General features: G+C 39.6%; 1 protein-coding gene across 12 annotated transcripts in view; it reads right to left on the minus strand.

Moving 5' to 3' along the window:
• The window catches only part of HEATR5A (HEAT repeat containing 5A), a 98,178-nt gene extending 85,015 nt beyond the window's left edge, over window positions 1-13,163 (minus strand). For 7 of the 12 annotated variants that reach the window (XM_019983492.2, XM_019983488.2, XM_019983491.2 and 4 more), the window contains exons 1-2: window positions 12,909-13,163; window positions 10,994-11,060 (exon numbers count right to left, since the gene is read on the minus strand). The gene's annotated coding sequence lies outside the window, so the exon portion shown is untranslated. Of the gene's footprint in view, window positions 1-10,856; window positions 10,971-10,993; window positions 11,061-12,908 lie in introns of those variants that run through there. The other 5 variants (XM_019983493.2, XM_019983484.2, XM_019983485.2 and 2 more) reach the window with 5 other exon arrangements.
• Between the last annotated feature and the right edge of the window lie 12,146 nt (window positions 13,164-25,309).

The raw sequence follows: 25,309 nt of genomic DNA on the forward strand, positions 1-25,309 counted from the left end.
CAGAGAAGGTATCATATACATTTAAGGTGGGTACATCTATCCCATGCTGCTGCTGCTGCTGCTAAGTCACTTCAGTCGTGTCCGACTCTGTGCGACCCCATAGACGGCAACCCACTAGGCTCCCCCGTCCCTGGGATTCTCCAGGCAAGAACACTGGAGTGGGTTGCCAGTTCCTTCTCCAGTGCAGGAGAGTGAAAAGTCAAAGTGAAGTCGCCCAGTCGTGTCCGACTCCCAGCGACCCCATGGACTGCAGCCTACCAGGCTCCTCCGTCCATGGGATTTTCCAGGCAAGAGTACTGGAGTGGGGTGCCATTGCCTTCTCCGACATCTATCCCATATTGAAGTATAAAAAGTAACTTTAATACATTATAAATAAACCTATTAAGCTAAAAAGAAGCATGTAATTCGAAATGCATAGAGATACAAAAAGAATGCCACAGGTAATTAAACTAAACCATATACAATACATAACCCATATTCCCCCTAAATAAACCTCAGTCTTTTGCAGAGAAGCCAGTAAGATGTGCACTTCCCAGGTGGCACTAGTGGTAAAGAACCTGTTTGCCAATGCAGGTAGATGTAAGAGACATGGGTTCAATCTCTGGGTTGGGAAGATCCCCTGGAGAAGGGCATGGCAATTCACTCCAGTATTCTTGCCTGGAGAATCCCATGGACAGAGGAGCCTGGTGCGCTATAGTCCACAGGGTCACAAAAAGAGTCGGACAGGACTGAAGCCACTTAGCAAGCATGCACGTGTAGTAAGCAGTATTAGAAAATCAGATGGGAGACATGAGGAAGGCTTTTCTTTCTTTTTTCTCCTAGAGAGTTTATGGGTATGAAATTACCTAGACTATAACACTGTAATAATTGTGATATAACTGAAAAGAGCCTCTTTAAAAGACAGTAGTTGCAAATTGATGAACTGTTGGCTAAATTTCACCTGCAATATATGTACTGGGGAAAAAACTGGTTACTAACATTTAAACACAAGATTTTACACAAAAATCTGGGTCCATATCCCATACAGCAATGAATGACTGAATCTAAGGGGAGCAGGGACTCTTATTCATTTACATTATTCATTTACATTATTTGCCAACTTCTATGGGGATTCAAGTTTTCAGCTCCTGCTCTTGATTTACCTTACTTTCGCCCTCTGGCTTGGGCAAGAAACCCTCCTTTTCTTTCTTCATTTATCAAAGTGAAGTGATGAAAATATGCACAGTAAAGGTAATAAACACTACAGAAATAATTTCCAGAAGAAATCTAAGTATACCAAAGGAGAAAAGCAAGTTTGTACTCAGTATCTGCTATTGCGTGAGGAAGAAAAAAAATAACCTGAGTATCACAGAGAAAATTTCTTGTAACCACCAGGGCAAGTCAAAACCCTATCTTAAGAATCAAATTACCCTTTTTAGAGGTCATTAGGACTGCTGAAGAGACATTTTTTTTCCTTAGGCAGAAGCAATATTGTGGTGTAAAATGATCTATCAAGAAGCAAAATAGCTAACACAATGCAATAATAAATAATTCAGTAAAGAGCTAGAGATCATAAGCAGGGCATAAAGTTTATCTCCCATGCCCTCAATACATTTCTCATATAAATTACTCTTACGAAGTAGACAATTCACACTGGTAATCCCACATCCAAACCCCCAAATCTACAACGGCCTCTGATCTCCACATATGTATTATCAATGACATAAGTAAATGCACTTTGCAAACAACAGATGTTCCTGCTCTAACCTACAGTGTAACTTAAGGATGATGAATACAAATACAGTCAATCTACTGTATGTTTTAATTCAACTACAGTCCTATGGCTATACATACCTGGAGAATGCTTATTTGTCTAATTTTTCTCTTATTTTCCATTTTTATGCTTCTCGGGAGAGGTTACAGAGTGATTAATTTATTAAAAGTGAACACATATAACAATGTATTTTTCAAGGTACAGTTATGCTACTTGAAAAAAAGGTGTCATCAAACCACTGTACCAACTATAAGGCCAACCATTATTTTTGACAGACACTAATTATTACTGATCACTAATTATAGTCCAAGCACAGCTCTAAGAGCTTTAAATATTCTTGAATAAGTTGCAGAACTGTCCATGGGTAGTTATTTTTATTAGCACCATTTTAAGACGAGGAAACTGAGGCACAGAGAAGCTGAGTGAGTCACTTTTCTAAGATTACACAGAAAATGGTCATGCACTGAAGCGATGTAACTCGAGATATATGCGCTTTAACCGCTACATACTATGCTGCCACCCTTTTATCCAATCAAGCCTATCAAATACCTTGAAGCCAGGAATTTTATTCATTCATTCATTTTTACTAATATATACTTGATGTACAGTATTACATTAGTTTCAGGTGTACTACATAATGATTTGACATTTTCTAATATTTGAAATGATCACCATATCTACAAAGGACTTTTGGGGAACATAACTATTTTGAGAACATATGTCATTTGGGGGAACATATGCTCAATTTCATGCAGGGGGAAAAGTCTTCTTCATATTTTTGGTCATTTTAGTTTCTTAAAATGATTTATTATATCATTTTGAAGAATGTATGGAGAAAAAAAAAAATCACAAATAAAGAGACCCCCTCAAACACAAATAAGACAGGTTTGTCAAATTGGTTTTCTTTCTTTCCTGAGCAATAAAAAATTAATTTACAAAATGAACAAGCCATTCAGTAAATGGAACTGAATCATGCAGTTAAAGTTTTGGAATGTCTCAAATTTAAATTACTTTTCTTGGCCTCTCAAGTCTTTAAAAGACATCACAGCAGCTGCAACTCCACCTCCAGCTTTCAGTTTCTCAGTTTTGTTTAAAGAGCATAGAGTAAAAAAAAAAGGAAACAAAAAAAATCCTCTCAAGAATCTCCCATATTTCAGGGTACACACATAAATCTTAAAATCTATACCTTTCAAAACAAACAAACAAAAAAACCAAAACAGTAATTAGCTTTGTTGGGGAGGGAAGAAACATTCCTCTACCCTTCTAGGTTTTTCTGAATTCTGGTCTAGGAATTAAATTGGCATGGACAGATAAACAGGAGAAAAAATTCAATTCCAGACATAAGGAACCCCCCACACAGGAAGATCAAAGACCCCAGATACATGAAGTGTTGAGAGACAGAAAGGTAAAATGAGGTATTATGCCACTCTAAGCCGAGGGAGCCTGGGGCTTCAAGGACAGGAACAGTCACAGGATGACTAAGGGGAGTAAGATGTTCGGTAAATAGATGTTTGCTCTGACAGAGATGGGGCTACTTAGAAAAAATTTACCTCCAATAACAACTCTTCCCTGAGACAAGCCCCCAATTTAAATTATTCTAAGTAGTTAAGGGAGGACAATATTTTCTCTTGAACCCATGGGTTCAAAAGAATCCTCATGCAAAAGTGACACCTTCTGGGCAGCTTGATCTGAATCCCCACAAGATTTAATCTAAAAGAAGATGGATCATTTTTTACTGACCTGACACTCCCTATGACCTGTGATTCAGGCTTTGCACAATTATAGGTAACAAAATAGGAACTCACAAATTACACAGAGCGTTAGGTCATAATTAAGATGTTGCCTAAGGAAGGCTGCCCCTGGTAGAAAGCAAATAAGGTCTTTTTGTCACTGTACTTTAAATATCCCTAAGTACAGTCTTCACTGATTGTAGAGTAAAACAAATATTAAAGCAAGTCACTTGTGATTCCAGAGTTAATAGTTTCATCTTGATGATTTGAAAATCCTATCTGCATCTTATTTTTTAAATCTGAAGCACCTTGCTTCTTCCTACAATAAACTATTCCAAAATCTACCTTTATTAAAAATAAATCCTTCAGGAAGTCTTTCAGGATTAATCCCCCTATTAATACTGTCTTCGCTCGGTACAAGATTTCTTTTATTATAGATATGCTTCATAAAGTGTTGGGCTTTTCTAGCCATCATTTAAATTGTGAGATGCTCCTGGTATTTTTCTGATTCAAAACGTTAGCAATGATTATTAAAGCAGTAGCACTGTGGGTAATGCTATTTTCTCTAGTCTCCAGATTTTTTATGATTTTAAAACTTTTAAAATGAAACCCTTAAAAACCAATAAACTGAACTTCCACTGATTCCTTACTTTTATAATTCACAATACCATTTGTTAGCATCACCTTGGTAACGCAAGTGGGAAGGACACACCTATTACCTGCTGCAGTTCATGGCAAAGCCTCTCACTTTCCCACTAATTCCCAAAACACAAACTGATGACAGTAGCTATTCTTTTTCTTTTTAAATTTCATCAATTTTTAAAATTTACTGATTTTTAACTGGAGGATAATTGCTTTACAATATTGTGTTGGTTTCTGCCATATATCAACATGAAATCAGCCACATGTCCCCAACCTCTTGAACCTCCTTCCCACCTCCCACTCCATCGTATCCCTCTAGGTTGTCACTGAGCACCAGATTTGAGCTCCCTGCATCATACAGCAAATTTCCACTGGCTGTCTTAATTTTACACATGGTAATGTATATGTTTCAATACTACTCTCTCCTTTTGTCCCATTGTCTCCTTCCTGCTCTCTGTCCATAAGTCTGGTCTGTCTGCATCTCCACTGCTGCCCTGCAGAAAAGCAGCTATTATTCACTGAGCCAAGATCTTTTTAGGTGCTTAAATCTCTAATCATCACAGGAAAGAAAGCAAGTATTACTGGTCCCCATTTTACATTAAAAAAAAAAAAAAACTTTGATGCCAGTAAACGGAGAGATGAGAACAAACCCAGGTCTCTTTGGGAACAAAGCTCATTCTCTTTCCTCAGTGCTAGGAAACCTTTCCACCGGAAAAAAAGGGAAAACAGCATTTTTGACATTAAGATGTAAGGGACAAAAGTGTAGAACAAACAGAGCATGGCGGTGGAGGTGGGGCCTTACTTTGTATCTGGGCTCACTCTGCCGATTTCCCCACGCATGTGGGCATGCTCAGTCGTTCCACCTCTTTGTGACCCTATGGACTGTGGCCTGCCAGGCTCTTCTGTCCAGGCGATTCTCTAGGCAAGAATCACCTGGGTTGCCATGCCCTCCTCCAGGGGATCCTCCCAACCCAGGGATCGAACTTGCGTCCCTTGCAGGTCCTGCACTGGCAGGTGGATTCTTTACCAGTAGCGTCACCTGGGAAGCCCCAATATTTTGCCCTATACCTTTCGGTAAATCACAAAATCAGTTTTACCTCCCAACTCCTTCAGGGACAAGGGTCAAACAATTAAAAAGGCAGTGTTGGGAAAACAGCAAAAGGAAGAACACAGATGAGGTAGGTAAACTGTTAAAAAAGCTGAGCATGTCAAAATAGTAGACCTATAACAAAATAGACCACTCTGGTTAATAGCAACTCTGGTTGCTTTTAAAAAATACAAAGTTTTTTGAGCCTAAACCAACTTAACAGAATCTCTGGAGGCTGAGATGCTATGATAATGGGAGTTTTCATTTAATCCTCACATGGTGAGGTGACTAGGCAACTAGGCTGCAGCTCCAGCCACCCCCTCAAAGTCATCCCTCTGCTGGCCAGTCACCCCTATTGTCCACGCGGAAAATCACGTCCAGGTTTTGGACCAAGAGCTTATGAGAAGCCCATGCCCTGTTTGCTTCTGTCTTTGATTTCACTTTGTCTTCTTTGTAAAAGGATGTTTTTAACTAGAAATAACCAAATGTTTAAAAAAAAGAAATAAAACTAGCACTATTCATCTACAAAGAATACGGAAACTAGATAATATAGGTATTTTAATAGCTGATGAGTGTCCCCTACTCTCCTATAATTCATTTATTACCTTGGGTAAAAAAGATTTAACTTATTATTTTTAGATAAGCCCAAAGAAACCAAAATTGCTTTAGAAAATAGCAGGAAAATGACAATGAAATTCAAATCTATGATATTACTTGATATGAACTTAGACATTCTAATACTCTAAATAAACCAGTTGTCATTAGTCAAATACTTAAAATGTTAAGTGTACAATATTGATTAAGCTCAGTAAGAATTTAGCTGAGTGATTCAATACATGTACATTAAATCTAAATATTATAAATGCAAAAATTTCACAGCCAAACTGAGATTTTAGAAAAGCTGATAGGTTTATAGTGACAGTACAAATAGGTTCAACTCTTTTGGAAAATATAAAGAAGTCAAAAAACATCAAAACCACCTGACGAAAGCATGAGTTTTTGAAAATTCGTGGCAGAGAAAGGAAAAGGAAAATATCAGAAGTGTAAGCATTGATTAGAGCATTGTGAGAGGTGAAAACTGAAAACCTGCAAGTCCATCATTAGAGAAATGATTCTTTGACATTTTCAGACACTATCAGGCTCTCATTAAAAACTGTAATTGTAGAAACTACAAGTGCATAAATTTTAACAGGTTAACCTATTGAGAGCATCCCCACAGGTAAAGCAGTGTTTCCTAAAAAGCGTTGTGTAGAACAGTAGTGAAAAAGAACGAGGAAATGAGGATTTGTGTTGTATGTGAGGGAACGGAATCCTAATCTTTTCAGGAAACACCAAGATGGCAGTCTTCCTTCCTATAGAGGGTCTCCACACATGTGCTATATGTAATGTACATTATATACTGCCAGAAGGGGGTGTGTGTGTGTGTGTGTGTATGTATGGCACCTGACGTTTCTCAGCATATTTTATGTACTGACCTTTGCCCAATTTCTACCTTTTTCTTTTCCTCCCCCTGCTGGGAATCCTGAGAACTCAGTGTTCTATAGAGCACAATCTTTAAATACTAATCATTAGAGACCACTATAATTCAAAAAAATTTTAATTCCCTTTTAGTTATACTATGATAGGATTTTTATAGCAAGTAGAAGAATATGTAACAAGACAATGTCACACTGCTACTTAAAAGTAGCCATTTCTGGTTAATATTTTGGATCAAATTATCTAACATTCAGAATTCTAAATATAAACAATCTTTTCTTTACTACTCCTGGAAGAAGAGTGAAGAAAAAAAGAACAGTTTTAATTAACCAAATGATTTATCAGTTCACATAAAAATCTGTGTTATTCATAACTTTCAACCAAGTTTCACACCACACCCATTCTGAGCTAAAAATGGCTTGCTGCACCATAAATTTTAATATTTGATTTTTGGAATTCTGAATACAATTCCCATAAAATCAATTTAATTCATGTTTCTTAAGTCATATGACAACATGACCCAGGCACACAGCACTAATAACCTGTTTTACAATATAATGAAAATACATTCAGTGTACCTAGATTCAAATACTTCCTGCAAATGTGGTAGAAATGCTGTGAAACCTGCTTATCACGGCATAATACAAATCAGTTGGAAAGGCAGATTCACTCAACTCCAAGAACTGATTAAGGAGCACATCCTATAAGACAGAGAAGCTAGAATGGAGTAGGAAAGAAACAGGAGTTATACAGAAATGGATAAAGTGAGGTAAGAAAGGGCCAGAAGTAGGTATGCAATTTCCTTTGCCTTCCTCCCGTTTTTCCTCAAGTGCTGCAGATTACTACTAAGGATGAGAAGAATGGCAGAAGCTGGATTCAGTGAAGGAGGCTGCCAGAAGAGGCCTCTGGCGTAGCCTAGCTCTGGCATTCTCCCTCCAGATTAAAAAAGAGAAAACCTTAGACGGTAAAAGGAACTATGGTGGCAAGGGCGCAGGGGGCTGAGCAGCAGAACCAACGCTAACAAGGCAATGATAGGAAAAGAGACTTAACATTTCCTCAGGATTTCCTTACTAGAACCTTTTAATTCACTATCTCATTGAATCTCCCTACTACTGTGGTAGTTGAGTCACTAAATCGTGTCTGTCTCTCGAGACTCCATGGACTGTCGCCCACCAGGCTCCTCTGTCCATGGGGTTCTCCAGACAAGAATACTGGAGTGAGTTGCCATTTCCTTCTCCAGGGGATCTTCCTGACCCAGGGATTGGACCCGGGTATCCTGCACTGCAGGCAATTTCTTTACCAACTGAGCTACCAGGGAAACCCTTCCCTAATACTAAAATTCAGATATTATCATCCTTATTTTACAGATGAGGATAATGAATTAAGAAATCTGTCCAAGATTTAAGTGAGGAAAGAAGTAGAAGAAAGAAGGTAACGCCTACATCTGTCTAGTTTCAATGTCCATGCTCCTTCAACTACTTCATGTACTCTTCATACAGTTTCTAATCACTGACAGTTACTACCACGCCCACTGAAGCATTTAACCTTTATAACTTTGTTTTCTCTTATCAGTTCACTATCCACTTAGGTCTCCAGTACTTCGAGGCTTTTTGATAAAATGTGAGGTGTACTAGAGACATCAACTTCCAGAGGGCCCTTCCCACCAAGACAGCAAATCCCTAAGTAACTAATACTAACACCGTTAGTCTTCCCTGGTGGCTCAGACGGTAAAGAATCTGCCTGCAATGCAGGAGCCTTGGGTTCGATCCCTGGGTTGGGAAGATCTCCTAGAGAAGGGGAGGTCTATCCACTCCAGTATCCTTGCCTGGAGAATTCCATGAGCCTGGTGGGCTCCTCCCTGGGATCACAGAGAGTCTGACACAACTGAGCGACTAACAGTGTTAGCTTAGTCCTTGGTTATTCTTGACAATTTTTATCAATCTTCATTCCACAAACCAACTCTTCCACCTCCCCCTGGGAAGAAAGATATCACTCTGGACACTTTGCAGTGCCAGAAGGCAAGTTTTAAAAGAGAAATTTTACTCTAATGTCTCCCATCACACTCATCTGAAAGTCACTACCTAAGCAATCTCACTACTTGGTACCTAGTAAAGAATTCAGTAATAAGAAGTAAAAAACAAACAAACAAAAAAGTTTAAAAAAAGATACATAGCAATTAACTGTTTCAAAGATCATCAACTTTACTGACATAAGTTTCTTGTCTCTCGGGGCCTGCTGACTCTTAGTTTAGTCTAGACATGACTAATAATCCAGCTATCTGGATTCTAGTTGGAGTGGGGTAGAGCCCCATATTAAAAGCGAAGGAGCAGACTAATTGAGAGCATGAAGAAGTTGAAGCAGGCAGCTAACAGTAATGGAAGAGACAAAAATACTATTTAATATAGACACTTTAAAAAGCAGGCAATATGCGGATACTTAGTTCAAGAGCAAAGTGCGTAAGATGCCAGTATTCCTCCAGCTGAGCAGAGGAATCCTTGCTCAGTTTTCCAAAATATCACTGTATTTGTGCTCAAGTAATCTGCTACTGAGGACTTCCTACTTTAGTCATTAGACCCTACCTGCTTTAGAATCCCCTCCTTTTCCCCCTTCTAACTGTTCATTTCATGGCTTTTATCCTGGTGAGCACTCAGAGTCACCCTTATTCCCACTATGGTCTGACATCTTGGCTTTTCTTCATGGTTCCCACTTCTAATTTACAACATATCTTATAAAGTGCCTAGCCCAGAATTTAGCCACAGTTCTGACCTTCCTGGGGCCCTACCTGAGGGTTTTTTGTTTTGTTTTGTTTTAGCAGACTCCCTGCCAGATGCCTAACTGGGCTCTTAACTTCACAAGTGTAGCTCTCTGGAACAACTCCATTATTCCCTTTTTTTCCGGCTGCCATCATCACATCCACCCAAGTAATATAGTGAACACATCATCTATTACTTCTAACCCCCAGCTCGTCTCAGGCAGCACTCCACAATCAAATTCACTGATATTTCTGCAGCAAAATATAAACATATTCACATAAAAGTAGGATAAATAATGACTATAAACAGCTTCCTATCAGGTCAGGTCATGTTCTGCTGCCAAATGAGTTAAGAAAAGTGCCTTTTGGACTCTGTAATTAAGCTTAAGGGATTCTGTACCTGTATATGCTTCTTTTTTCTTTTTTTGCTTTTCAGATTTCCTCCCAAAATATCTTTTAAAAAATTTTGTGCTTTTCAATGGGTAATTTCAACTTCCTAATAATTTTACTTACATAAAAATGTATGGAATAAGTGAGGTAATGTTTTGACTATATATTTAATACACAAAAACATGCATAAATTCAACATACAGAAATCTACAAGTGCAACAGAAAAGAATATAGATAGATGTTGTAATATATCCATAGAGAAGCATAAACTAGGAAAGGAGTACATACATAAAATATTTTAGAGAAGTTAGAACCATGGTTTCAAAATTGGCAAAAGTATATACTCTGCTTTAATACTTAAATACCACCTCACACAACTTTACATTCTTTCCTGTCACATAATTAGTTCTAATTTCTTATGCAGCATAAACATAACATTATGCACTTTCACTTTTCACTTTCATGCATTGGAGAAGGAAATGGCAACCCACTCCAGTGTTCTTGCCTGGAGAATCCCAGGGACGGGGGAGCCTGGTGGGCTGCCATCTATGGGGTCGCACAGAGTCAGACACGACTGAAGTGACTTAGTTTAGCTTATGACTATATTATGTTTCTTTTCTAGAAATACTTATTTTTTAAGTTGTTACTATTAAAAAAAAGAAGTTCAAACATGATTCAGAACAATATGCTCCAATTTCAATCTGCTGCGTGTCTGTTTCAAGGGTTCCAATTTCCCATTGGGTCTTACTGTAGATATATCTTTGACTTCATGCTGTTACACTGTGAATAATTTTCTGTCTAGTCTTTGAATCAATGTCACTAGATTCATAGTAAAAAAAAAAATGTTCAAGTAAAAATAACTGTTATTTGTGAAAAACAGAAATACCTTAAAAAGAGCTTACTAAATTAAAAAAGTCCACACCAGATCCAAATTAAAAGTAGAAGTTATAAAGTTGTTAGAAACACAAAAATCCTTCCCTTTCTCTAGCCTTCCAAAAGGCGAGAAATGCTGAAATTAAAACTTACTAGGTAATTATGACTGAAAAGCCATGACCTTTTCCCAACATTACACATCTAGGATCCAGAAGCATTTATAGGATGCAGTAGTCCACCTGACACAACTAAAAAAGTAAGAAAAATAATAAAAACTGAACTTAACCTACTTCCTCTCACAAAAGATACAGTGACTAAGAGTTTGTAGAGTTCTAGTCCAGTGTCAGCAATTCTTTCCTGTAAAAGACCAGAGAGTAAATACTTTAGGCTATATGGACCACACAGTCTCTATCACAACTACTCATAAACAACACATTAACAGCTATAAATAGATAAAAGAGTGTGGTTATGTTCCAGTACAACTTTATAACAACTGGCAGCAGGCTGGATCTGCCTGCCAATTACTGACCCCTAGTGTAATTTCAACGAATTTAATACTACAACTAGACAAAAGATTCAATTAAATGATACAAACAAATCTCTACTAATTCCTCAGGCCTCAGTTAATTCTTTTCTTAAATGAAATTTAATAACAGTTTCCCAGTTTTGGCACTCTCCTTAAAATGCAGAAATGCTTTTACGTGAGAGGACTAAGATCCCACTTAAGGGCTGTTCAAACCCATTAACTATACTATGGATAGTTAATGAAAGAAGATTCAGTGAAGTCTTAAGATTATAAACTGTCTCAGTCCTCTTTTTGAAATAAAGCTGAAGAAAGGAAGATATGTGCATTGCCTAAAGACAAAAATTTTTAAATTTTTCTTCTTAGAGAATGTATTATTTGGGCAATTTTTCAAAATTTTAGTTTGGCTATGTATTTTCTGTTACTAAAGTCATAAAGATATAAAGACGAAAAGAAGAGAAAAGTAAGCTAACATCCATAACAGTAGTGGAGGCGCTTAAGCTAAAATTCAGGTCTGTTGTCAATTCAGGAGGCTTGTAGCACTAAAGCTCTCTATATAAATAACTACTTTTTCCAACTGTCCCTATTCTTATGTTATAAACCCTGCCTGCTACCCATTTCATTAAAGGGAAAAAAAAAAAATCCATGGTGTTTAAAATGTAAGATAACCATCGGCTTCAATACTGATCTAAAATCATTTTCTTAAAGACATACTTTCTAAAATGTTTGCGAAACAGGACAATTCTCCTTTCCCCATCCGCCTAATGCCCAGCTTCAAGGACACTTCTGCTTTCTTTCCACTTTAATCTCTTCAGAGTATTTTCTCTGACAAAGTTCTGAACCATACTTACGGGTCCCCCTTTTCCCTCCTTTTAACGTCTTTTCTACTCTCTAAGGTCCTTAAGGGCGCTCAGCCTGAACATAAAAGGCGCTGAATATTTGCTGAATAAATGACTGCACGGAAAAAGAATGTATAATTATGACCTTTCATAAAAGAGCTCAAATCATCTGACAGACATTATTTGACTTGACTGTTATGAAAATCATCTTGCCAGAGGTATGCATTACTGTGACTAGTATCATAAAGCGCTTCTTAAAAGTTTCCAAAGACTTTACAATCCCTTGCAATGACGCTGTGCTGACCGAGAGCAGGGTTAAGAAATGTTTCCTTGTACTAAGCAAAAGCTAGCCCAGCAAAGGCTCGCTTTCTTTGCGAAAGACTATCCAGTATCCAGTCTCTACTGCTTCAGGAAACCCGCCTCTAGGGTTGCTCGCGGGCGTCCGGAGAACCTCGCCCGAAGCCCGGGTTGGGGCCCCGCTCCGAGCCAACCCCCGACGTTGCGGGCGCCGCTAGGGCGGATCCGGGGAGCGGCGCGCCGGCTAGGCGGGCTCCGACCTTCCGACCTTCTTCGCACGCCCGGGGGCTCCAGCCTGCGAGGCCAGAGTCCACGCCTACCTGTTGTGCTCGGGTGAAACACACTTTCCCAGAGCCCAGGAAGAAGGACCGACTGCACTGGCAATTCGGCCGTCCCCGCGCCCCTGTAGATCCCCTCCTCGGCGGGCTCCGGCCCCTTCGACCAGGACACCTAATCCTTCGACCTGTTCCTGCTCCCGGGGTCCCAACTTCCTCCACCTCTTGGCTGCCGCGACCACCCCGCGCACCCCCAAGCAGCTCAACTCACGGTGCAGGCCCCCGGGGTGTGTTTCTTCCCCGCCGGCAGGCAGCCCGGACACCGCCCCCTCGCGCCCAGAGCCGCCTTCACTCCTGGGATTCCCGACTGCTCACCCGCGGCGTCCCCTCACGACTCAGCGCCCGTCCCAGCCCAGCCACTCTATCGGCTACACAGTGCGGCAGGGTAGCACCGGGACTCGCCGGCGGCGGCGACTGCGAGACAGCGGGGCGGGAGGGGCTCGCGCGGGGCGGGGCCGGAAAGCTCGGAGCCTGGAGTGCGGCGGGAGCCAGCGATTGGGAGCCCGCCCCGCACCGCACCGCCGATCCGAGGCCCCGCCAGCCGGCCGCCGAGCTATCGAGCGCCCACTCTGGCAGGCGTGAGTGCTCCACCGCCGAAAGAGCGATGAAGGAGACTGCGGCCCAAGTTGAAGCCAGGGCAGCAGCTTTGCAGTCTGGAGAGCTTGGCCACACCCATTTTTGTTTGTTTCCAACGCCAGCCAGAATCCTTGGGGACAGCCTTCGGGCATCTGAACACGACTAGAGCCTGAAGAAATTCAGGCAGGAAGTGTACGTGGGTGGGTGTAGACATGGAAAGGACCCTTAGAGAGCTTTGTAGTCTTACAGCCCGAAACTCTGGGGCCTGGCTAAGGTCACACACCCCAGCCACGGGAGAAATTGAGATAAAAACCTCTTGGCCCCCAAGTCAATTGAGTTTTTCTAGTATACTCAGCATTTTGAATCTGATTTTACAATTTTTATTTTGAAATAAGCGCAAACGTACAAAAGTTCTTCTAGTGTAGAGAACATTTTTCCTTCCCGAACCATTTGAGATCTAAGTTACTGAGAGGGTGCCACATTGTCCCTAAATACTTTGAAGTCGCTCAGTCGTGTCTGACTCTTTGCAACCACATGGGCTATAGCCTACTACGCTCCTCTGTCCACGGGATTTCCCAGGCAAGAGTACTGGAGTGGGTTGCCATTCCCTTCGCCAGAGGATCTTCCTGTGCCAGGGATTGAACTCGGGTCTCCCGCATTGTAGGCAGAAGCTTTCCTGTCTGAACCACCAGGGAAGGTTAAATAGATGTCTTCCTAATAAGCACATGCCTGCTTGCTAAGTCACTTCATTAATGGCCAACTCTTTGCGACCCTATTGACTATAGCCCGCCAGGCTCCTCTATCCATGGGATTCTCCAGGCAAGAAGTGGGTTGCCATTTCCTCCTCCAAGGGATCTTCCCAACCCAGCGATCTAACCAGCACCTCTCCAACATTGGCAGGTGGGCTCTTTATCACTAGGGCCGCCTGGGAGCTTCAGCTTCAGCATCAGTCCTTCCAATGACAATCCTAGACAGCATATTAAAAAGCAGAGACATCATTTTGCTGATAAAGACCCATATAGTCAAAGCTATGGTTTTTCCAGTAGTCATGCAGGGATGTGAGAGTTGAACCATTAAGAAAGCTGAGCGCTGAACTGATGCTTCAAATTGTGGTGCTGGAGAAGACCCTTGAGAGCCTTGGACTGCAAGGAGATCAAACTAGTCAATCCTAAAGCAAAAAACCCTGAACATTCATTGGAAAGACTGATGCTGAAGCTGAAGCTCCAATACTTTGGCCACCTAATGCAAAGAATTGACTGATTGATTGGAAAAGACCCTGATGCTGGGAAAGACTTCAGGCAGGAGGAGAAGTGGGCAACACTAGGCATGCTCACTATTACTGGGGTATCACCATTCAGGCTGTCTTAGGCTTTCCAGCTAGGGAATATTTGTACCTTAACACACACATACAGTACATCTGTGTATGTGTACTTACATATACATTTACAGCTGTATTTCTTTTTTAACAACATATATTGAAAACCTGTATTTCACAGTAATACCTCCAATCTAGCATCATATAGTTTATTCTATTCATAGTTTATCCTCCCTTCCACATTTGTAACTCTTTACTACAGAGAACATTCTGGATCCTATTTTTCAGATATTTATTGTTTGAACACCTATCCTGTATTTAAGTAATCACCATTGCTGCCATCTCTTCCTTTGGAGGATGCTGCCCTCACCCCACTAAGGTGTGAAACCCCTAAATTAGCCACCGCACGCCCCTCTTTCTCTTTCCTTACCCGTTCTCCCAAACCCTATCCTCATCCCAGTCGTCGAGCCCTCCCCACCCTGTTCAGGCTCCATCCCTCACCAAGCATCCCTCCAGGCATCCTCTTTTTCCCACTTGATACACACACACACACACACACACACACACACACACACACGTGTGTGTGTGGGGGGTACTGTAAACTATGCTGAGAAAGGTACGAAGATATTCTAGATCCTGAAGGAGAGAGCAAATACTGTGAAGTACAATTGGGAGGCTCAAAGAAAGATGGCACTTAGGAACTTCTCTGGCACTCCAGTGGTTGGGACTCTGTGCTTCCAATGCTTGGGTTTGGGTTCAATCCCTGTTCGAGAAACTAAGATCCCATGTGCTGCACAGCTAAAAATAAAATAAGCGAAAATATATCAAGTGCTTGGCACATAGTATGTGTTCATTAAATGGCAGCTATCTATCTTCAAAAAAAAAAAAAAGAAATATGGCATTTAAAATGGACTTTGAGAATGCATAAGAATGGATGAATAGAATATGCTCCGTTAGATATAGAAATAATCCTGGAAAACAGTTTGAGCATAAAATTATTTATTCTTGGGCCAAAGCAGAGAAAGTGATTCATTTTGACTATCTGGTACAAGAATAACAACACTAGAATTTTAGAGCTGGAAGGGATACATAACAGTACCGTTGAGTCCAACAACTAATTTTACCAAAGATTCAAAGATGGGTCCAAACTTTGAGCCCAAGTGACTAAGAAAATTAAATTAGGCGGAGAAAGTAATAAGTTTAATTATTAATACGCCACATTTGAGGTGACAGTGGAGAAATGGAGAAAGGACTACAGCATAGGAGAGGGGTCAGAATGAGAGCTCTAGATTCAGAACTTTGCTGCATGGAGCGGACAGCTAATACAATGAAAGAGAAAAAGAGAGACAACAGCAAGGACAGAATTCTGAAAAACGAGTTTCGTTTTAACCAAACGGAAATGTTTCACCTCTCAACTAAATACTATTATACTTTGTTCAATCTCAAGCTGAGATTTTTAAGTCACAATAAAGATGAAGCTTGTAGCATATAGCTTTGGAATCTGGTAACGTGTTCATAGCCTAATTCTACCACTTAGTAGGCTTGACCTAGGGAAAACTTCTTCATATCTCAGTTTCCTCCCTTTCAAATGAGAGCAACATCTCCCTCTCTGAGGTGTACTGAGGATTCAAAATATAATAGAAATAACTGGCATGTTGCCCATTGTCAAATGATAGCCAGCATTTTGGGGCACTTACCTTACCTCTCTACTCCCAACTTACTCCAGCTGGTCAACTTACTGGGTGTTCCTGCTGGGCACACGGAAGGCATTCATCAGTTACCTGCTGAAGGAAGGGAGACTTCTATATACTTTCTCTTTACTTTATGAAGTGAAGTTGCTCAGTCATGTGTGACTCTTTGCAGCCCCATGGACTGTAGCTTACCAGGCTCCTCCATCCATGGAATTTTCCAGGCAAGGGTACTGGAGTGGGTTGCTATTTCCTTCTCCAGTGGATCTCCCCAACCCAGGGATGGAATCTGGGTCTCCTACATGCAGACAGACGCTTTACCCTCTGAGCCACCAGGGAAGCCCCTTTACTCTATACTTATCCTAAAATGCATCATACTACATTTTCTTGTTTTCTGTAAAGGAATAATTTCCCCCACAATAAAGGAAGCATTCTTAGAAGTAGAATTGTTGGTGATTAATGGTGCATGTAAAAATGAAGAAGTAAACCTGTAATTACCCATTTGACCAGCTACGTGATATCTTGCTTTATTATTCAAACCCATCTGCTATAACTCTAGGTTCCAACCACTATACATTTGGAAAACTGGAAATGATAGATACCCTTTAAGATTGCTTCTATCCCTTAGAGTATAAAATTCAATGATAGTAGAACAGTACTACCCAAACAATGGGACTCTTGTGTACCCATGAAGCTCTACACTCCTGCTCTAGATTGTACTCCTCAAGATGTCAACAATTGTTCCTTTAAAAAAGGCATTCTTAAATAAATTTGAGAAAACCTATATGTTAACATTTTATAGCTGTTTCTTAGTCATTAGGCATATTAGTAGACTGCATTTCAAGCAGTGTTTCCCACTCTTATTTGGCAATGGAATATAATGTGTGTGTGTGTGTGTGTGTGTATTTTAAAGGAACGCATACTAATATCTTTTAGAACTAGTGTTCCTGGGAGCAGAGTTTCCTCAATATTTATGAAGCCATCAAGGAGACTGGAGTATACATGTGGCAAGCTCATGTCACAAAACTCATGGGTTGGGCACAGCTTCCACTCTGTCAATTTCAGTGTGATCTGAAGCCTTAAAATGACACTGACACCTCCCACTCCAACAAAAGATCTGCTGGCCTTTTGTGATACAGCTTTCTACTTTTTGGTCTATCAAGCATCATTTGTCAATGTACTGCTGAGCTTGCTGTAATCTGTGACTGCTTTTAGAACTAAGTTTCTATTAAGAACTTTTGGCTACAGACAGGATTTTCTTCAGTAGGGAATCTACTACTATAAATATTCAGCCAAGAAGTACTTACAACATAGTATAGACCTTGATCCATGAGGGTAAGTAGGTAATAGTAGACCATCTAACCTGGAAAGTGAAAATGAAAGGGTTAGTCGCTCAGTCATGTCAGACTCTTTGCAATCCCTTGGACTATAGCCCGCCAGACTCCTCTGTCCATGAAATTCTCCAGGCAAGAATACTGGAGTGGGTTGCCATTCCCTTCTCCAGGGAATCTTCCCTACCCAGGGATCAAACCCCGGGTCTCCAGCATTGCTGACAGATTCTCTGCTGTCTGAGCCACAAGGGATTAACGGTAATCTGGGAAGAAGCAGTTAAATTCAGAGTTGGTATTTCTGAGCAGGAATATGGAGCAAAGGCAAATCTGCAACTACACAGCTGTTACATAAGAATCGACTGCAAATTATGTTCATACTTGACTAGGACCCTTAATATCTCTTTCAACTTCTCATTCTCTGATCAGATTAAGAAATAGTGTTTTATATGTGCATAAACTTTATGGTTTTGTCCTAACGTTGCCAGCATATATTTTATAAGCAAGTCAGTTAGTATCTTTGGGCCTCAATTCCCTCCTCTGGAACACAACCATGTTGTACTACAGGATCTCTAAGCTCTCCAATTTTTAAATTCAAATATTCTATTGCTATTCTTTCAAAAATCCCTTCACAGTGAACAGAAATAGAAACCAAACCCCAGGATAGCTAAGTAATTTGTCTATGTTTGGAACAAGATTCCATAAGTAAGATTTTAAAACCAGGTCTTCTGAATCCTTGTCTGTTATCTTGTCCACTATATTTAATATAGTACCACATATATTAAAAACTGTATAAGATATGTTAAACACCTTCACAAGTCTTTCTTTTACAGGTATGTAGTCATACATTTATTTTAAAATTTTATTATTAGCATCACCTTGAAAATACAACTATTTTTTTTTAATTCAAAGAAACAAAGATAGGATCCTGCTACCTCCATGAAATTATTTTCACTTATTTGCTTTTCTTTTAACCGTTACTGTCATATGTCAAAGCAAAGTCATATGCATATGGCACATCAAATTTGTATTCATAGTAATTTTCTTACCACTGGCCATATAAACATAAGCTTCTATGTATGAGATTGGTATCAGTCAATCACATGGACTTGAGGGGGAAAACTGCTATCTCCTATTTATCTCCTCGTAGGGAGGCATAACTGGCAAGGAATGAAGACCTAAAATGGTTCTGTAGTTTGCTATGATACCCTTTTCCTTCATATCTGACTTTAAAATCGCACGGTTAGGCACTTCCCTGGTGGATCAGTGGTTAGGACTCTGCACTTCCACAGCTGTGGAAGGCAGCCGGTTCCACAGCTGTGAGGGCGCAGGTTCCGTTCTTGGTCAGAGAACTGAGATCCCACAGGCCTCATGGCCATGAATGAATAAATAAATAAAATCTCATGGTTAGGAGTCATTCCTCTGGCTTTCATTAGAAAGACAAGGAAACAGGCTTTAGGAAGTCCATGTTGAATGCTGTATCCTGAGATGGGAGAGAAAATCCTGGAGATCTCTTCTGGCTACTTCTTTCATAGAGTTTTCACCTTGGAAGATAGGGAGACTGTGACCCTGAAGAAGTAAACAGCAGGACCAGAAGGTTTCAGTGGAAAGAGGGAGGACCAAGCAGCAACAAACTCACTGTGGCCAGGGAGAGGAGGCTCTGGATGATGGGATCCAGAGCTGATTCCAGGAAGCGGGAAGGAGGTGTCTGTTGGGAATCAATAAAAGCGGGGCTGAGAGGAATGAGAAGACTCCTTGGTCAGCCTGTCAAATTTTTCCCTGCCAGAAAGTTCCTGAGGGGAACCACAGGAAACACTATCATAAGCCAAATTAATCATGGAGTATATCAAGGTGAAGGAGCAAAATTTAATGACATTAGCCGCTCACTTCTAAATATGAGCCAAAGCCCAAGGAATAGGATAGGTCAAGCCAGAGGCAGGACTGAAGAATAGTACACAAATCTTCAATTTCAGCTGCAAGCTCTTTAGGCAGGTACACTGTTTACCTGCAGACAGGCAACTTAAGAAAGGAATTTAGTGCTTTCATTTAGGAATGTTTCATCCTTTATACGGAGAAGGCAATGGCGACCCACTCCAGTACTCTTGCCTGGAAAATCCCATGGACGGGGGAGCCTGGTGGGCTGCGGTCCATGGGGTCGCTGAGTCGGACACAACTGAGCGACTTCACTTTCACTTTTCACTTTCATGCATTGGAGAAGGAAATGGCAACCCACTCCAGTGTTCTTGCCTGGAGAATCCCAGAGACGGGGGAGCCTGGTGGGCTGCCGTCTATGGGATGGTGCAGAGTCAGACACGACTGAAGCGACTCAGCAGCAGCAGCATCCTTTATAAGTAGCATATAAGGCATCCCACCAGAACTTTATTCACCAACTGCAGACATCTGAATGTAAAAACTTATGATGGATGATCATCCACTTAAAAATTAAATGTATTGGAATATTAATCACACAAGATAATGTGATATTACAATTCAAATAATTCGTTGTAAAATTCATAATCAAAGATTATTTGTCTACCTCAAGAAATTGAATTTACTCAGTAAAAGGGCAAAACATAATAGTATTCTTGCTGAATTATAATTCATGAGGAAAAATTATATATAATAAATATGAAAATTCTTATCAGTTACTGCATTTATGAAGATAGATCTATTATTAATTCCTCTGGGACACATTATTGCTGAAGGAATTCTAATAAAAATTAGTTTATATGTCAAACTTGTTTAGCTTTAGACTTAGAATTAAGAACCTATTTAGATGCAAATATTTAACTGACTTGCATGAACAATAGCTAGAAATTAAATTAACCATATAATATAGTTAAGATAATCAGTGGAGCCAGAGTCATAGATCAGAAAGAAAAGAGAAATGTTAATAATATGGAATAGAATTACATACTCTCGAACTCGATTTGCTAACCTACAGGCATTCACAGACCAGAGCACAAATCCATTTACAGGCCATACTTGCTTATCTTAATAATATTTTATTGATTTACACATTTTCTCCTTTTGTCTGCTTCCTCTTCCTTACACTCCTTGAGATCAAAATTTAAAAAAAAAAAATCTTTTTCTTAAGTATTATGATAAAATATTGTTTTAAAAAAGAAAAATATAAAATCCCTTTATCACTTAACTGCACTAAAATATGGGTGTGTTTATAAACAAAGATGATAAGAGAATACATAAAAGTGAAATAATGGTATTTGAGCAATAGACTTACAGGGTTTTTGATCTTTTCATTATTTGTTTTTGTTTATATCACTTTTACCAAAAAAAAATAAGGACTTTTAAAAGTTTTCTCTTCGCAATTTCCAGGGGTAATTTTTCCCCCTTTGGACAGGTGCTTGACACATGGTAGGTGATCAATGTACTATATTTGATGACTAAGTATACAAAATGGCAACTGTAACTGCTGGCAGATTTTCTTTAGAGATGCCAAATGATGACACTGGCTATGGTGAAGTAAGGATAAAATAAGTGAGTATTTACTCATCCCAGGGACTTCTAATTACCTATCCCTGAGACTGTTATTAGTAGTGTCCATATAACTTATTGTCTACTGTGACACTTTGAGAGGGATAAGGGATATATTTATAAATATGCCACGTTCTTAGATATGACACCTAGGGCACAAGCAACCAAAGAAATAAACTGGACCTCATAAAAATTTAAATGTTTTCTTGTCCAAGAACATCTTGAAATCAAGGATAAAGATTTCCTTATCAGGAAAATAAAGAGATAGCTCATAAAATACAGGAAATATTTATAATCATTTAGTGGTAAGGGTCAAGTATCCAGAATATATAAAGAGCTCTTATAACCAACAACAAAAAGACAAATAACCTAGTCAAAAATAGGTAAATAATTTGAACAGACATCTCTCCAAAAAAGATATACAAAGGGAGATTGAGCACATGAAAATATGTTTAACATGGTCATAAGGGAAATGCAAATCAGAACTATGACATACCACTTCACAGGCACTAGGAGGGCTATAATTTTTTTTTAAATGGAAAATAACTGGTGTTGGTGATAAAGTGGAAAAACTGGAACCTCCATACACTGCCAGTAGGAATTTAAAATAGTGCACCTGCTTTGGGAAACAGTTTGTCAGTTTTTCAAAGAATTAAACATAGAGTCACATGATTCAGCAATTCCACTCCTAGGTATATATTCAAAACAATTGAAACATACATTCACACAAAAAAACTGTACTCCAATGTTTATAGCAGCATTATCCACAATTCATAACAGCCAAAAAGAGGAAACAATGCAAATGTCTACCAATTAGATAAATGTATCAACAAAAACATATCTCCATACAATGGAATATTATTTAGTCAGAAAAAGGAATGACATTTTGATACTAAGTTTCACATGCTATGACATGGATGAACCTTCAAAACGTTATGCTGAATGAAAGAAGCCACATGCGAAAGGTCAAATATTGCATGATTCCAGTTAGGGCTACTGTCCAGAATAGGAAAATCCATAGAAATCAAAGATGTGAGGATGAGTGAGGAAAATGTTCTGGAATTAGACAGTGGTGGCGTTCAACCTTATTGCAATACTGTATGATACAGTAATACTGTACCACCCTGTGAATACACTAAACATCATTGAATTAGACACTTGAAAGTGGTAAATTTATGACATGTGAACTATATGTCAACAAATAATAAGCAAACAAATGAGAAATCTGGGCCAACAGGGGAACTGGAACAGAATTATGGTCACTGTAAATCAAGCACTCAATGTATTTTCAATATTGAACGATAAATATGTGGAGAAAGTTGTGATTGAAGAAGGTAAGTAGATGCTTTTTTCCCTGGACAAAATGTTTAAGTCTGAATTCTAAAACTTTAAAGCAGAGTCTATACTAATAAGAGGTATTCCTTTCAGATCATCTTCATTTTGCTTCATCTCTCCTACACAATATGAAGCCAAAATTTAGTGTTTTCATTGTATATATGTCACCATCTTTTATGTCTTCCAAACAATATTTAGACATAATTAGTGTTTTGGTTGTATTAATCTCTCTCTCAGCTTCTTTTGCTTCATCTCCCACAAATAGTAGTCAGTCAGAATTTAGCATCATAATTCCATTCATATTTCTTCTCTTACCTCCCTGAAACTCTTGAGTACCTCTCAGCATCCTATCTCCCTTATATAACGTCTCTAGTCACTTCTTTTTTGTGCTCTATCCCATACAACTTAGCTTGCTTTTTCTCCTACTGATCTCACTTTATCTTCTAAAATACCATTCTGTTGCTAATAAACTTTCCTCTATTTCTAACTTTTCCCTAACAATATTAAAAAAAATTTTTTTTCTTTTTTGCTATAATGGAAACCTGACGTCCTCCTGACCATGAACTTCCCTGTAAGTGACAGTGATTCTCAAGACCAGGAGATGGACTTGACATTTCCCTGGCTCTCTCATGGTTTTCAAACTATAATTCTTCTTTGCTCCTTCTCTGACATCCTCTTGATACATCATTCTCTTCCCATCCACATCTCTGCCTTTTACTGATCTTCATATCACATTTTCACAGTGATTAAAGATTTGGGCTCAGGGTCATGGGTATTTTTTGCTGTTCTGAGTCTTATCATTCTGCTGCTGCTGCTGCTGCTGCTGCTAAGTCACTTCAGTCGTGTCCGACTCCATGCGACCCCATAGACAGCAGCCTACCAGGCTCCTCAGTCCATGGGATTTTCCAGGCAAGAGTACTGGAGTCGGTTGCCATTGCCTTCTCCGCTTAGCATTCTGGGTTACATTTATTATCCAAATGGGGTACTAGCTTTTAAATTCCTTGACATCTTCCACTGCAGCTGCACATTCCCATGGCCACATTCTAGATTTTATCACTCATAATAACTCTATCTCAGAGATCTCATACAACGACCATTCTCTCACCTTTCCACATCTTTCACTCTCTTTTATAATTCTCCTTCTAAATTTTTAGAAGCATGTCTTCTCGATCACTTCCTTCATCTGTTAATTTTTCATTGATTTTGCTTTTTCCACCCTTGGTTTATGAGGTCAGTTGTTTCAACCACTTTTTTACTAGCATTTCCAATTCCTTCCACTCCATGACCTCAATACACTGCATCTCCTCTGCCAATCCCTGAATGTGAATCAACCCAACCATCTGCTTTTTCCAATCTGCTTTTGGATTGCCAAGAAAATTGTGTAACAGTACTTTCTAATTTGTTGCATTATTTATGATTTTGAGCCTCAGCTAGTTGGCTCACTTACCCATTTCCTGAAGTGGCTACGTCAAACATTCACTATTATCCTCCAGCCACTAAGCCACGCCATCTTCCTCTCTCCCAGATGACTGTGTCTCATGGTAAAGTAGAGGTCATGGTATCTAAATTCCATGAGAGCTCTCCTTTTCATCCCATACTCAGCAATCTTCTCTTCTTATCTCAAAGATACCCAAAGTTTTCCAGTATTCTAAAAGAATTTCTCTACCAATACTTTCGATATATTTTGTTCCATAATTTTGCTCTATAAATCTCTTCTTCTCTACTTCTTCTTCCTTAAAAACATGCTGATTTTTTGCATCTTACAAGGGAAAAAAAAAATCCTTAATACTGCCTCTCCACAAAACTACGCTCTTCAGTTTCCTTCATACTCAACTTTCTGAGCGTCATCTACATTTACTATATTTTCTTAGTCCCATTCAATCTTCGATATTTGGCTTACATAATTACAAGGAATGTGTTCTCGGTAAGGTTCATAGGGACCTCCCAGTTGTCAATCTAAGTGGCTCATAAAAAAATTCTACCTTATTTGACTTCTTCACTGGATTGGCTATTGTTCACTATGATCTACTTCAAGAGAGATTATCTCTTCTCTTGGATTCTATGTCTCTTAGAATTTTTCTGCTGCTTCTCTTTTCACTCTGTTAGCTAGCCTCTTGATGGCATCTCTTCATCTGCCTGTTTCTTAAATACTCAGATTCTTACTGTTTGCTTCTTCCTTCATACTGCACTGCATGCTGTGCTTAGTTGTGTCTGACTCTCTGCAACCCTATGGACCATAGCCCACCAGGCTCCTCTGTCCATGGGATTTTCCAGGCAAGAATACTGGAGTGGGGTGCCATTTCTTCCTCCAGGGAAACCTCCCAACCCAGGGACCAAACCTGCATCTCCTGCTTTGGCAGGCAGATTCTTTATGACTGAGCTACCTGAGAAGCCCATAAACATATATATATATATGGCCGCCTCGGGTCTTAGTTCTGGCATGCAGTATTTTCATTGCGTCATGTGGGATCTTTTGCTACAGCACACAGATTCTCTAGTTGTGGCATGGGGGCTCCAAGGGTGCACAGGCTTCCTTAAGGTTTATCTCTTGACATCTTTTCTACACACTGTCTTAGAAAATATCATCCACTTTGGTGACTTTTTTAAAAAGTGTGTCGTTCCATAGTTTAAGTATACCCACATTGTTGTACGTTTAGAACTTTTTCATCTTGCACAACTGAAATCCTATCCCATTAAACAACTCTCCTTATGCAACAACTTATCCTCCTCCCCGATCCCAGCCCCTGGCGACCACTATCCTACTTTCTGTTTCTATGACTCTTACTGCCTTAGATACCTCATGAGTGGAATCATACAGTAGTTTTCTTTCTGTGACTGGCTTGTTTCACTTAGCATCATGTCTTCAATGTTTATC

This window comes from Bos indicus, chromosome 21 (assembly GCF_029378745.1).
Source record: "Bos indicus isolate NIAB-ARS_2022 breed Sahiwal x Tharparkar chromosome 21, NIAB-ARS_B.indTharparkar_mat_pri_1.0, whole genome shotgun sequence".
Lineage (NCBI taxonomy): Eukaryota > Metazoa > Chordata > Mammalia > Artiodactyla > Bovidae > Bos > Bos indicus.